The sequence below is a fragment of the Anolis carolinensis genome, chromosome 6 (assembly GCF_035594765.1).
Source record: "Anolis carolinensis isolate JA03-04 chromosome 6, rAnoCar3.1.pri, whole genome shotgun sequence".
In the NCBI taxonomy this organism is placed as follows: Eukaryota; Metazoa; Chordata; class Lepidosauria; order Squamata; family Dactyloidae; genus Anolis; species Anolis carolinensis.
This window is the reverse complement of record NC_085846.1, coordinates 55,878,022-55,890,778: the sequence shown is the minus strand read 5'-3', so window position 1 is coordinate 55,890,778 and position 12,757 is coordinate 55,878,022. Positions and strand designations below refer to the sequence as shown.

Here is a 12,757-nt window from a genome sequence, read left to right as displayed (position 1 = left end):
GGTGCTCATCTCCATTTCTAAGCCGAAGAGCCGGCGTTGTCCATAGACACCTCCAAGGTCATGTGGCCGGCATGACTGCATGGAGCACCATTACCTTCCCGCTGGAGCGGTACCTATTGATCTACTCACATTGGCATGTTTTCAAACTGCTAGGTTGGCAGGAGCTGGAGCAACAGCGGGCGCTCATTCCGCTCCCAGGATTTGAACCTGGGATCTTTCGGTCTGCAAGTTCAGCAGCTCAGTGCTTTAACACACTTCACCACCGGGGCTCAGAGTAAAATATTACATGTAATAATAATAGTAATAAATACAGGAAAATAATACATGTAATAATAAATAGAGTGAAATAATAAATGCAATAATAATAATATCACAATGAAATAATAAATCTATTATTAATAATAATAAAAATAGAGTAAAATAAATGTAATAGTAGCAACAATAATAGAGAAAAATAATAAATGTACCATATATTCTCGAGTATAAGCTGACCCAAATATAAGCCAACCAGGACCCTCACCCGAGTATAAGCCAAGGGGGGCTTTTTCAGTCTTAAAAAAAGGGCTTAAAAACTAGGCTTATACTCGAGTATATATAGTGTGTGTGTGTGTATATATATATATATATATATATATATATATATATATATACATACACATACAGTAGAGTCTCACTTATCCAACATTTGCTTATCCAACGTTCTGGATTATCCAACACATTTTTGTAGTCAATGTTTTCAATACATTGTGATATTTTGGTGCTAAATTCATAAATACAGTAATTACTATGTAGCATTACTGCATATTGAATGACTTTTTCTGTGAAATTTGTTGTATAACATGATGCTTAATTTGTAAAATTATAACCTAATTTGATGTTTAATAGGCTTCTCCTTAATCTCTCCTTATTATCCAACATATTCGCTTATCCAACGTTCTGCCGGCCCGTTTATGTTGGATAAGTGAGACTCTACTGTATATATATATATATATGACATTACATACTTTTATAAAGTGTGGCTATTGTAAAGTGGTAATATCTATTTCATCATAAGAAGCGCTTCTGCTTGGAAAGGTTTGAGACCTAATTCTGTACGTGTTCTGGTCAAAAGAGTTTTCAAGCATTTTTCATTGAGAAGACTACTACATCAGTGTTTTTTTTCTGGTGAAGAATGTCTGTATCTCTGGGCCCTTCTACACATCATTTCAACACAAGAGGAAGTGTGTAAAAAGGGGGGAAGGTGGCTAAACAATATCTTACCAAAGTGTAGGAGGAATCAGAAGGAATTGGATTAAGGGCTGGAAAACACGTGTTTAAAAGGTGCCCTTTAAAACTGATTCTTCCTAAGAAACACACAGCTTTCCATGCCTGTGAATCCCAGCAGTGATGGAAAACACATGCTTTCTTTCCCTTCCTCTGTATGGATTCCTCCAAAGCACATGCATTTCTGAAAAACCCAAAACACCTGAGCAGCTGATGGACTGTTAAACAGAGACACAGGTTGCTCAGGGAAGCCCAGATGGAAAGCAAATACATCTCTCTCAGATTTTGTCTATTATACTTTGTAATGTTAAGCAGAGCTTGAATTAACAACTGGAGGAAGACAAAGAGGTAAGGGAAGGTTTTTTTTTTTTTTTTTGGGGGGGGGGGGTAAATTAGCTCAGTTCTGCGAGGACCTCATATGTACATATGAATAAGAGTGAATTTTTAAAAATTCTGCCAGATGTCCCCTGTCTGCCCTTCATCTTAATCCACTTCAAAAAAAAGAAAAGAAAAGCTGTTAGGACAGCAGGGGACTATGCAGCGGGACTGACTTGTCTATGTTTAGACTCCCTTTGAGGTCCCGCATTTAAAAAACCCACTTCTTTGCCCCACGTTTTTCCGCTGTCTGGAAGTGCCCTATAATAATGTCACTTCTCTAAGCCACATAGACACATGCCAGTGCGTAAATTATGTACAAAAATGAGTTGTGGACACTTCTCTGTATTTTGTATCAATCACAATCATATCTTAAAGATTATGTAATGATTAGGACTTTTGAGCTGTGCAAGAGAATCATTTCAAATATTCCTGCAGTACTTTTTAGCAAGTGCATCTGGTTGCTGTTTTTTTTTTAAATGTAGATGTCTAGAGGCACTTTGTTGAAATAAATTGTGAGAGAAAATACAGTAGAGTCTCACTTATCCAAGCTAAATGGGCTGGCAGAAGCTTGGATAAGCGAATATCTTGGATAATAAGGAGGGATTAAGGAAAAGCCTATTAAATATCAAATTAGGTTATGATTTTACAAATGAAGCACCAAAACATCATGTTATACAACAAATTTGACAGAAAAAGTAGTTCAATACACAATAATGTTATGTTGTAATTACTGTATTTACGAATTTAGCACCAAAGTATCACGATATATTGAAAACATTGACGACAAAAATGGCTTGGATAATCCAGAGGCTTGGATAAGCGAGGCTTGGATAAGTGAGACTCTACTGTACATGTAAAGTGTTCAATGTGTAGTATAACTATCATTTCTTCTCTTTGTGTGTGTTATGTTGGATATCCTTTTTTGGGGTCTTCTTCTGGGTCCATTAAGTAGTTTTGGCATGCACTTGAGTCCTTTAAAACTGGCTATCATTAGATTTCTACTTTATATCAAAACCCTCACACAGCTTTAGACAGTAAAACAGAATGTCCACTGTACCTCAAAATGCTGTTCATCAAACCTCCCTCCATTCCTAGCATGGAAAGGATATAATAATAATAATAATAATCATCATCATCATCATCTTTATTTATACCCCGCCACCATCTCCCCAACGGGGACTCGGGGCTGCTTACATGGGGCCATGCCCAGAACAATACAATATAACAGAATATAAATAGAACAACAAATCATATAATTATCCACCATGCTATTTGGCTTGGTTTTTGTTGACTGATTGTTTTAAATGATTTCTCATCAAGGAACTGCCGGAATTTTGGGAATAACACTATTCAGATAAACTGTTTGGTATGTTGTGTGAAAATTCTAGCAAGCCCAGTTGGTTTCCTCTAGGCATTGCTTGATCTAAAATATAGTAGTGATGTATAAGAAAAGAAGCCATTCTGCATCTTTATAAATTTAGTTCATCCTGTTCGATGAAAGAGAGCGAGTAAAATTATAACAGTATAATACACAAGTGGGAAGAGCAATATCTTGGGTATTAGCTGCTGGGAAAGATCATCCGCAGACATGGGGCAGGGTGTTATCAGCATGCTGATGACACCCAAATTTATTTCTCCGTGCTTTCAAAAACAGCTTTGGCTATGTATACCGTATCTCCCCTGAATGAATGCTGAAGGAGGTAATGAGGAAAAACAAATTGAAACTGAATCCAGAAAAAACAATGGTGGTTACCATCAAGGGTCCTAATTAAGGGATGGAGGTGTGTCAATCAGTCCTGGATGGATTACACTCCCCCTGAAGGTCTGTGCTCGCAGCTTGGGAGTACTCCTGAATCTTCTCTCCAAATGTCAGCCCAGGTAGATGCAACCGTCAGGAGTGTTTACTAGCAGCTTCGGCTGATACGCCAGCTGCTCCCCTTCCTAGATTTGGAGAACGTGGAGATAGTAGTGCATGTGGTGGTAACCTCAAGGTTGGATTTCTGCAATGTGCTTTACAAAAGCACATATATCAAGTTTGGAAACTCCAGATGGTTCAAAATACATCAGCCAAATTGGTTATAGGAACATCTAGGAGTGAGCATAGTAAACCTATCCTAAAGTCACTCCACTGGCTGCCAATTCGTTCCTGGGCAAAATATGAAGAGTTGACCTACATGTTTTGGGACTAGGTTGCCTACAGGATCACCTTCTCCCGTACAATCCGCTCTGCACACTGAGGTCCTGTGAGGGGCATCTTCTCCAACCAGCCAGAACCCAACTGGTAACCACCACCCAGAGGACCTTTTCATTGGTTGCCTTGAAACTGTGGAACAACCTACTGGAAGAATTTAAAAACAATGTAGAATCATAGAATCATAGAATAGTAGAGTTGGAAGAGACCACATGGGCCATCTAGTCCAACCCCCTGCTAAGAAGCAGGAAATAGCATTCAAAGCACCCCCGACAGATGACCATCCAGCCTCTGCTTAAAAGCCTCCAAGGAAGGAGCCTCCACCACGGCCCCAGGGAGAGAGTTCCACTGTCGAACAGCTCTCACAGTGAGGAAGTTCTTCCTGATGTTCAGGTGGAATCTCCTTTCCTGTAGTTTGAAGCCATTGTTCCGTGTCCTAGTCTGCAGGGCAGCAGAAAACAAGCTTGCTCCCTCCTCCCTATGACTTCCCCTCACGTATTTGTACATGGCTATCATGTCTCCTCTCAGCCTTCTCTTCTGCAGGCTAAACATGCCTAGTTCTTTAAGCCGCTCCTCATAGGGCTTGTTCTCCAGACCCTTAATCATTTTAGTCGCCCTCCTCTGGACGCTTTCCAGCTTGTCAACATCTCCCTTCAACTGTGGTGCCCAAAATTGGACACAGTATTCCAGGTGTGGTCTGACCAAGGCAGAATAGAGGGGGAGCATAACTTCCCTGGATCTAGACGCTATTCCCCTATTGATGCAGGCCAGAATCCCGTTGGCTTTTTTAGCAGCCGCATCACCATGTAAAGACCTATCTCTTCCAGCAGGCCTACCCAGTACAGAAGGGCCCGGTATTTGTTTCATATGTTTCATTTGTGCTTTTGTACCGTACCGGGAGCCTGGGTGGCGAAGTGTGTTAAAGCACTGAACTGCTGAACTTGCGGACCGAAAGGTCCCAGGTTCAAATCGCGGGAGCGGAATGAGCGCCCGCTGTTAGCCCCAGCTCCTGCCAACCTAGCAGTTCGAAAACATGCAAATTTAAGCTCTTCGGCTTAAAAATGGAGATGAGCACCAACCCCCAGAGTCAGTCACGACTGGACTTAACATCAGGGGAAACGTTTACCTTTACCTTACCGTACCGTTAATTGGTATTGTACCATATGGCATGCCCTTCCCCATATAGATGAAGTAGTGAAATGAAAGTGAAAGCAGCACAAAACCGTTTGCTTTGCTGCTGTTCATTCCTCTGCCTGCCTGCCACTTGTTGCCTCTTGCCTGCCTCAGTGCCTGCCTTGCAGCCTGTTTATTCTTTAAGCTCAGTTCTCATCTCAGAATAATCTCAGACATCTCAGAATAAGTGCTGCCTTAAGCCCCTGCCTTTTAAGCTCATGTCTCCTCGCAGGTCGAGAAGGAGACTTCTCAAAATCAGTGGTACTTTACACCCTGCCTTTAACTTCAGGTCTTCTATGCAAATCAAGAGTAAAACATCTCAGAATCATTGCTATCTTAAGCCCATAGGTTAGAGGACGAGTCCAGTGGCAAAAGAGAGAATTTTTAAGGAGATTTTATTTATAGAAATAAAAAAATTCTAAAATTGGGGGATGACTCAAACCTTGTAAGAGTTGAAGGGCGAAATGTGATAGATATGCCTTCCATGTGTGGTGATTTTCACCCCTCTGGCCCTAAAACTGTGTAAATAAGTGCTTTCTCCCATTTCCATTCACACCAGGACCTCAGAAGATGATTTCTCCTTGGTTCCAGTCTCCGCACCCCCATTCTAAAAATATTTACTGACAAAATACCACAGATGACGGGGGAAACCTGCTTGCTTCATAAGATGGGCTCCATGGTACTTTGTCTATGAAATGTTTTAGAAGTGTGTAGAAATGGGGGGACTTGTGTGTGATGAAGTTAGATCAAAGGAGGCCTGTTTGACTTTGTTATTTGTATGGAAGATGCGAGAAAGGAATAATTTCAACAATCTCTGGTATTTTATATAGAAGAAAGGAAAGAGATGGGCCAAATGATCCCCTTGTCTTTGGCAGCCAACACTGTACCTATTTTTGTGAATCAAACTTACTCCTATTTTTCTTGGCTGTGCTTCATCATCTACATACCCCAGTGAGTTGCATTTCTTTTTCATACTAACGTAATGGCTCAATGACCAGTTATATTGTTCCGACTGATATAACTGGTTATAGAGCCAAGGGGAAAGATAACTACATCTCCTGTAATTCCCTTGAAAAAGTATTTTTTTCTAAACTCTGATTTTGTTTAAGGTACTTTTTCACAGAGTCATTCATTGCCACTAGAACCTCATCTGTAAAGAGCAACTTAAAATTCACCTCAAACCCATATTTTTCTGTGTCTTGATGGATTTTGACTGTGTTTGTTTAAAAGATCGTGGCACAAAGTCTAAGCAAGTTGCTTTGTTTCCACCTCATTTTTACCATCTCCATATGGGGAAAATATAGGTGTTTTGAAGAGCAAAGATGATAACAGCTAGAACAAAAAGTGTTTGTGATGTCGTCATCATTTTGCTTTGTTTTGTATTTTGATTTGGAGAAGGAAGAAACAAACAGATTTAAAACAAGAGGATATATATGTGAGTGCTCTTGTCTGGATGTATTTGGTACAAGAAAAAATGCAATAGCTAGCCAGCTCTTTCTAATGGTCTATGTGACACCTGTTTAGTAGGGTTGTGCATTTGACCCCTTGACCTATTTCATGTCCCGGCTTTGGGCGGGGCCCCCGATCCATTTTTGGGAGCTTCCCGAAATCGGGAGGGCAGATATCTGTTTTCGCTCTGGGGTGCCAAAAGATCCACTTTCTAACAGCACATTATGGGGGGCGGGCTTCCCAGGCTCCCCTTCCCATCATTTTAGGCATTTAAGCTGTTCTACTCTAGAAGACAAGTGCTTGACTGCAGGCAGGAGCTGAGCTTTCTCTCCTGGGCCTGCACGCCATACACACTCCCTTCCCAAGGCATTCAAAGGAGGCAAGAAACTTCTTAAAGTTGTTTCCTACTCTAGACGTGCACATGCCAGTAGCCGTGCATTCTTTCCATTCCAAAATATTTAATGGAGGTGTAAAAGAGGGTAGCGTAGAAGACCCAATTAATAACGAATAGACTCCCAAATAATAAAAGATAACTGCCACCGATTAGTGGATATGCAGCCACCACTGTGTGGAGAGACACCTTTAGATTATAAAAGTGCTCAACCACCCAATAGCTCAGAGGAAGCCTTTTACTTCAGTGTTAAAATGGTAGCGCAATTGTGCTGAGGGAGTCTATAGACGACAGAGGCTTTGATGTAAAAAGAACAATATCAAGTTTATTCAGGCACAAGCTTGGTGGTTACAAAAGATGTTTCACTTAGAGGTATTCTTATTAAGAGTTACAATACTAGAATGAGATGGATCAAACTCTCTAAAGTATCACCTCTTTTACTTAAAGTAATTAAAACTTCTTCCTCTGCTCCTTTTAAACTGTTACTTCAATGGATCTCTTTGAGTCCAGCTGGGATTGGTTCCCGAAGTCTGAAACTTGGACTATCCAGTGACTTCAAACCACAGTCACCCCTATGATATACTATCACAGATTCTCTGTGCCTTTCCAGGACACAGACTACATTAAATAAGTCACCAAATTTGTTTGAAACCGACTCAAAATGAACAATTGAGTCTCCTTGATCCCATCAACCTGGAATCAATCTTCCCTGTGCCTCATCAGAGCACAGACTGAGGCTTCACTTTTAAAAACCTCTTCACTTCTCCTCCCCTCGGCAGATGGCTCCGCCCACATCTCCATGGCAACTGCCTCAGAGAAGAGCCACCAAATGGCTGCCGCCGTCTCACACCTACCAAACCAAACCACAAGCACATAGTTAAACACAACAAACATGAATACAAAACTCATACTGTTGGGTTATCTAAGCAATCATGCATGCATTTTCAATGTGGGATGGTTTATGTAGTTAGTTATGTCTGTTGCTTAGTAACCTGACAAGCTGCATTCCAGAGTTGATGACACCATTTAGGGGGTTTTGCATATGAAATGGGAAATGGGAGTATCCTTTCTGGGGACACACAGGAAGTGATGTATAGATGCCTCTTCCTGTCTCTTTCTCTTCGCTCCTGACCATGCCATGCTGATGTTCTTGTCTGTTAAGAGATATGTAGTTTCCTGAACTGTTTTTCTTTGGAACTAAGATGTTTTTGCCTGTATGACCATCATCATACAAGATTGTGAGTAAACATATTTTTGCTATTTAATTTGATGTCTCTGATGCTTATTTTATGCGCATGACTTTTTAAAGGGAAAGGGAGGCTGGATATTTTGTCTTATTGTTTATTTTCTTTTTACCTCTGCTCACATAAGCCCCTAGTCTTCTGCGTTTTTACTGCTCTGCACTAATATTTAACCAATATTGGAATCATAATCTTAACAGGTTATGAAAATATATTCCTATTACATACTTCATTACAGGAGGCAAGCAAGTTCTAATCTTAAAGCTGTTTCTTACTCTAGAGGAGATGCGCGCACACCAGCAACCATGCACTCTTTCAATTCCAAAGCATTTAATGGAGGCAAGTAAGTTCTTAAAGCTGCTTCTTACTCTAGAGGAGGTGCTCGGCTGCAGGCAGGCGCATGCGCATACCAGCAGCCACACACTCTTCAAAGGCATTTTAAGGAGGATTCCCACTTCCAGGAAAGGAAGAGGAGATGTAACTGATAGTAGTATTCAGGGAATGAGGGTTTTCTTTTTGTTTGCTGGGGGATTAATAAAAAAGGTTAAGCTGTGATGCCAAAAAGTAGGTGAGGAGCCGGGATCGGCTCCCACTTGCTTTCGTCTTGAGCTGATTTTGTAGGGGGAGGGGCTTTCCCATGACATGCTCCCGAAGGAACAAAACGAATGAAGGAATGGATGAAACGGAGGGAATCTGTTTCTGCGCACAATTCTACTGTTCAGTACAGATAAAAAATTAAATATTATTTATTTGTTATAGTGCCTTCAAAAGTTAGTTGCAGTTGAGTGCCCACTATAGAGAACAAATCCATATACCGTAGTTGTTTTTGTGGCTTCAAGTTGTTTCCAACTTTTGGAAAGAGTGGTTCAGGGGATTTGCCTTTGCTTTCTTTTGAGGCTGAGAAATATTCACTTGCTCATGGTCACTCAGTGCATTTCTATGGCCAACTGAGGATTTGAAGTCTGGTCTCCAGAGTCATAATCCATACTTAAAGCATTACATTAGGCTAGCTTTTGAAATCCATATACTTATGGGTTTATCAATCAATTTGCCCATTAAAAATACATTTTAAAAAGATGTGCATGTATACACATTTCAAACAGCAGTACCAAAATATTTTATTTGAAAAGAGGCACATGAAAATGAATAGCAATAGGGATTAACATTCATGGAAAAAAAGAAGAAAAAAAACCTGTCAATCCACTGCAGACTGGAGGTAAAAATCAGAGAATTATTAACATTGGAATCTGGCAGCTTTGATCATTCCTGATAAATTGTTTATTAAAAAAAACACACACACACTGTGAAATGTCGACAAATATACAATATTGAGATCAACTGTTAAAGTCTATATCATATAACACTTAAAATAAAATATGAGATATAAAACAACCATTCTGAACAACATGATGTGCTAAACAAACTGAAGTTGCGTAGCATGTCACCTCATTCCCGCATAAGTGCTGCTGTATGAGGATGTTTGTGTTAATAGCAATTATGTTGTTGTTTTATCATGGTTGTGTTGTATGTTTTTGTGTTGGTAATTAAATGTTTTACCTAGATTGGAAACCTCCCTGAGTCCCTTCGAGGAGATAGAGCGGTATACAAATAAAGTTTTATTTTAATTCATTTATTTATCCTTTATTTCTGTGCCACCAGCTTTTAATTTACTAGTTGTTTCCCCATTTTCCGCCTCTTGTTTTCAATACTTGCGTACAGAAATTGTGCTTTAATGGCTATTATTTTTTGTGATTTTTTTTTCAATGTGTCATTTTTTACTTCTAGTCAGTTTAGGTTTGTTGCTGGATCCAATTTGGATAGTGACAGTCCCCATTCTAGAGAGACACCAGAATGGATATTGGGAAAAATCTTCTAAGTAAACACATAGCCTGAGATTTTCAGCCTTGTCTGCAATCTCGGATTACAGGGGAACCCACGAGGATCCCACTTTCTGTTATCTCATGACAGTGTGGCTTGAGGATCGTGGTTTATATTGTGTGGAAATCCCATCATATAGTCCTCTGTTCCCACTACCCCTTTTAGGAGCCAACCCAGGTTTTTATCAAAGTGTGTTTATTGTTTATTGGTATATGTGATTTTATTTGTTTATGATTTGTTTTTATTGTTGAGTTTTATATTGCTTATTGCCTGGGCTTGGCCCCATGTAAGCCGCCCCGAGTCCCCTCGGGGAGATGGGGCGGGGTATAAAAATAAAATTATTATTATTATTATTATTATTATTATTATTATTATTATTATTATTATTATTTTATTGTATGACACAGCAAACAAGATAGACATGCTGGATTTCATATCACAAAATCACAAGTCGAACACTTCCCAAGTGTCTAGGACTGTGTGATGTATTTTCGGATGATGTGTGCAGATCCCAGTAGGCTGGCCTTTTGCAGTTGGCAGATCGTTATTTTGTCAATGTCTATTGTTTCCAAATGCCGGCTGAGATCTTTTGGCAAGGCACCCAGTGTGCCCATCACCACTGGGACCACCTGCACTGGTTTCTGCCAGAGTCTGTGAAGTTCAATCTTGAGGTCCTGATAGCGGCTGAGTTTTTCCTGTTGTTTTTTGTCAATGCGACTGTCACCTGGGATGGCAACATCAATGATCCAAACCTTTTTCTTTTCCACAACTGTGATGTCTGGTGTGTTGTGTATACTTATTATTATTATTATTATTATTATTATTATTATTATTATTATTATTATTATTATGCCGTCTCAAGAATTTGCAGTTGTATGCAGCTGTGACCAAAAAATAATAGTTTCTTATACTCCAGCAATGTATCTCTGCATTTTCTGTCGTATGTGGACATTGCCCACCATTCACTGCTGGGGCCAAAAATGAGCACCCTTCCTATTTCACCCACTGCCTCCATTTTCCTCCCCTTCTTATGTGGTCTCCATTTCATTTGTTTGTTTTATCATGAGCCCTCTGAAGTGAGAACTGCCCTCTCATTCTTTATCAAGTGCCATTGTATGTGAAGAGCTCTTGATAGAATCACATTATTATTATTATTATTATTATTATTATTATTATTATTATTATTGACACAATGACGTCATATGACACAGCAAACAAGATAGATATGCTGGATTTCGTTTCACAAAATCACAAGTCGAACACTTCCCAAGTGTCTAGGACTGTGTGATGTATTTTCGGATGATGCGTGCAGATCCCAGTAGGGTGGCCTTTTGCAGTTGGCAGATCGTAATTTTGTCAATGTCTATTGTTTCCAAATGCCGGCTGAGATCTTTTGGCACGGCACCCAGTGTGCCCATCACCACCGGGACCACCTGTACTGGTTTCTGCCAGAGTCTTTGGAGTTCAATCTTGAGGTCCTGATATCAGCTGAGTTTTTCCTGTTGTTTTTCATCAATGCGACTGTCACCTGGGATGGCAACATCAATGATCCAAACCTTGTTCTTTTCCACAACTGTGATGTCTGGTGTGTTGTGTTCCAGAACTTTGTCAGTCTGGATTCGGAAGTCCCACAGTATCTTTGCGTGCTCATTTTCCAAGACTTTTGCAGGTTTGTGATCCCACCAGTTCTTTACTGCAGGGAGGTGGTACTTGAGGCATAAGTTTCAATGAATCATTTGGGCCACATAGTTGTGCCTCTGTTTGTAGTTAATATTATTATTATTTTAAAAATTTCATTAGCCTAACCAACATCATTTGATAGAAAAAATTCTGTCCATCAACATGGGATTTCACTTTCTCGTGATGTAAGCCCCCAGACTATTTAGTTAGTGCAGGATAGTACAGTGGATAAAATTCTGTCCATGTTTTGCATTAATCAGCTTCATTTGCACTGATGCTTTTCTAGCTATAGATATATAAAGCATTCCCTCTTATGTAAGATATACATTATGTCATGATACCATTGCTGTAGATCAACAAGTGGTGTTTATCGATCTGTTCCAACAGCATGTAATGCTGTGGAAGATTTTGATTGATAATTCTCATCCAAAATGTGCCTTTCCTCCATCTCTCCAGAGTGTTCTTTGTTTCTAGCAGCAGACTATATGGAGACCCTTATTTATGATGGAAGTCTTCTACTAAAAATAAAGGGGGTGGAAGGGTGGATTAGATTCTGATGAAACCTTTTAAGCACACACTTGGTTCCATAAAAATTTGGGAGGATCCAGTGTGTAACCTTAAGAAAAAGAAAATTAGGTGTCAGTAATAATCTTGTTGACATATTCCTGTAGATCGGTGATGGAAGTATTTAACATCTAGACCAATGATGGGCAACCTTTTGCACTTGGTGTGTCAAAATTCACCAAAAAACCTAACATGACTTGGGTGGTGTGTCACTTCGAGAAAAAAAAACATAATTTCGCAATATATATATAGTTAAAATAACAAAAATATATAATTGTAATATATAACTGTATTTAATAAATCAAAAACTATTTGCTACCATTATTTCCATGTACAACAATCTATGGTACCTCTTGCATTTTCCACGCTGATTTCTCTTTATTGTAGTTTCAATGTAGTCATGAATAATGAATAATATAATAATAATATAGTAATAATATAATAATATACTACAATAATAATAGAATAATAATAGAATGATTTTATGTGTTTGTGTGTGTGTGTGTGTAATGTGCATAATTCCCATGGAGTAAACAACAAAACCACTGG

At 39.4% G+C, this 12,757-nt stretch overlaps 1 protein-coding gene across 5 annotated transcripts in view; it reads left to right on the top strand.

Annotated features, from left to right (window-relative positions):
- The window catches only part of pou6f2 (POU class 6 homeobox 2), a 478,425-nt gene that overhangs the window by 61,554 nt on the left and 404,114 nt on the right, over window positions 1-12,757 (top strand). The window contains exon 1 of one of the 5 annotated variants that reach the window (XM_062984245.1): window positions 1,123-1,611. The exons of the other annotated variants lie outside the window; for them this stretch is intronic. The gene's annotated coding sequence lies outside the window, so the exon portion shown is untranslated. Of the gene's footprint in view, window positions 1-1,122; window positions 1,612-12,757 lie in introns of those variants that run through there. 5 annotated transcript variants of the gene reach the window in all.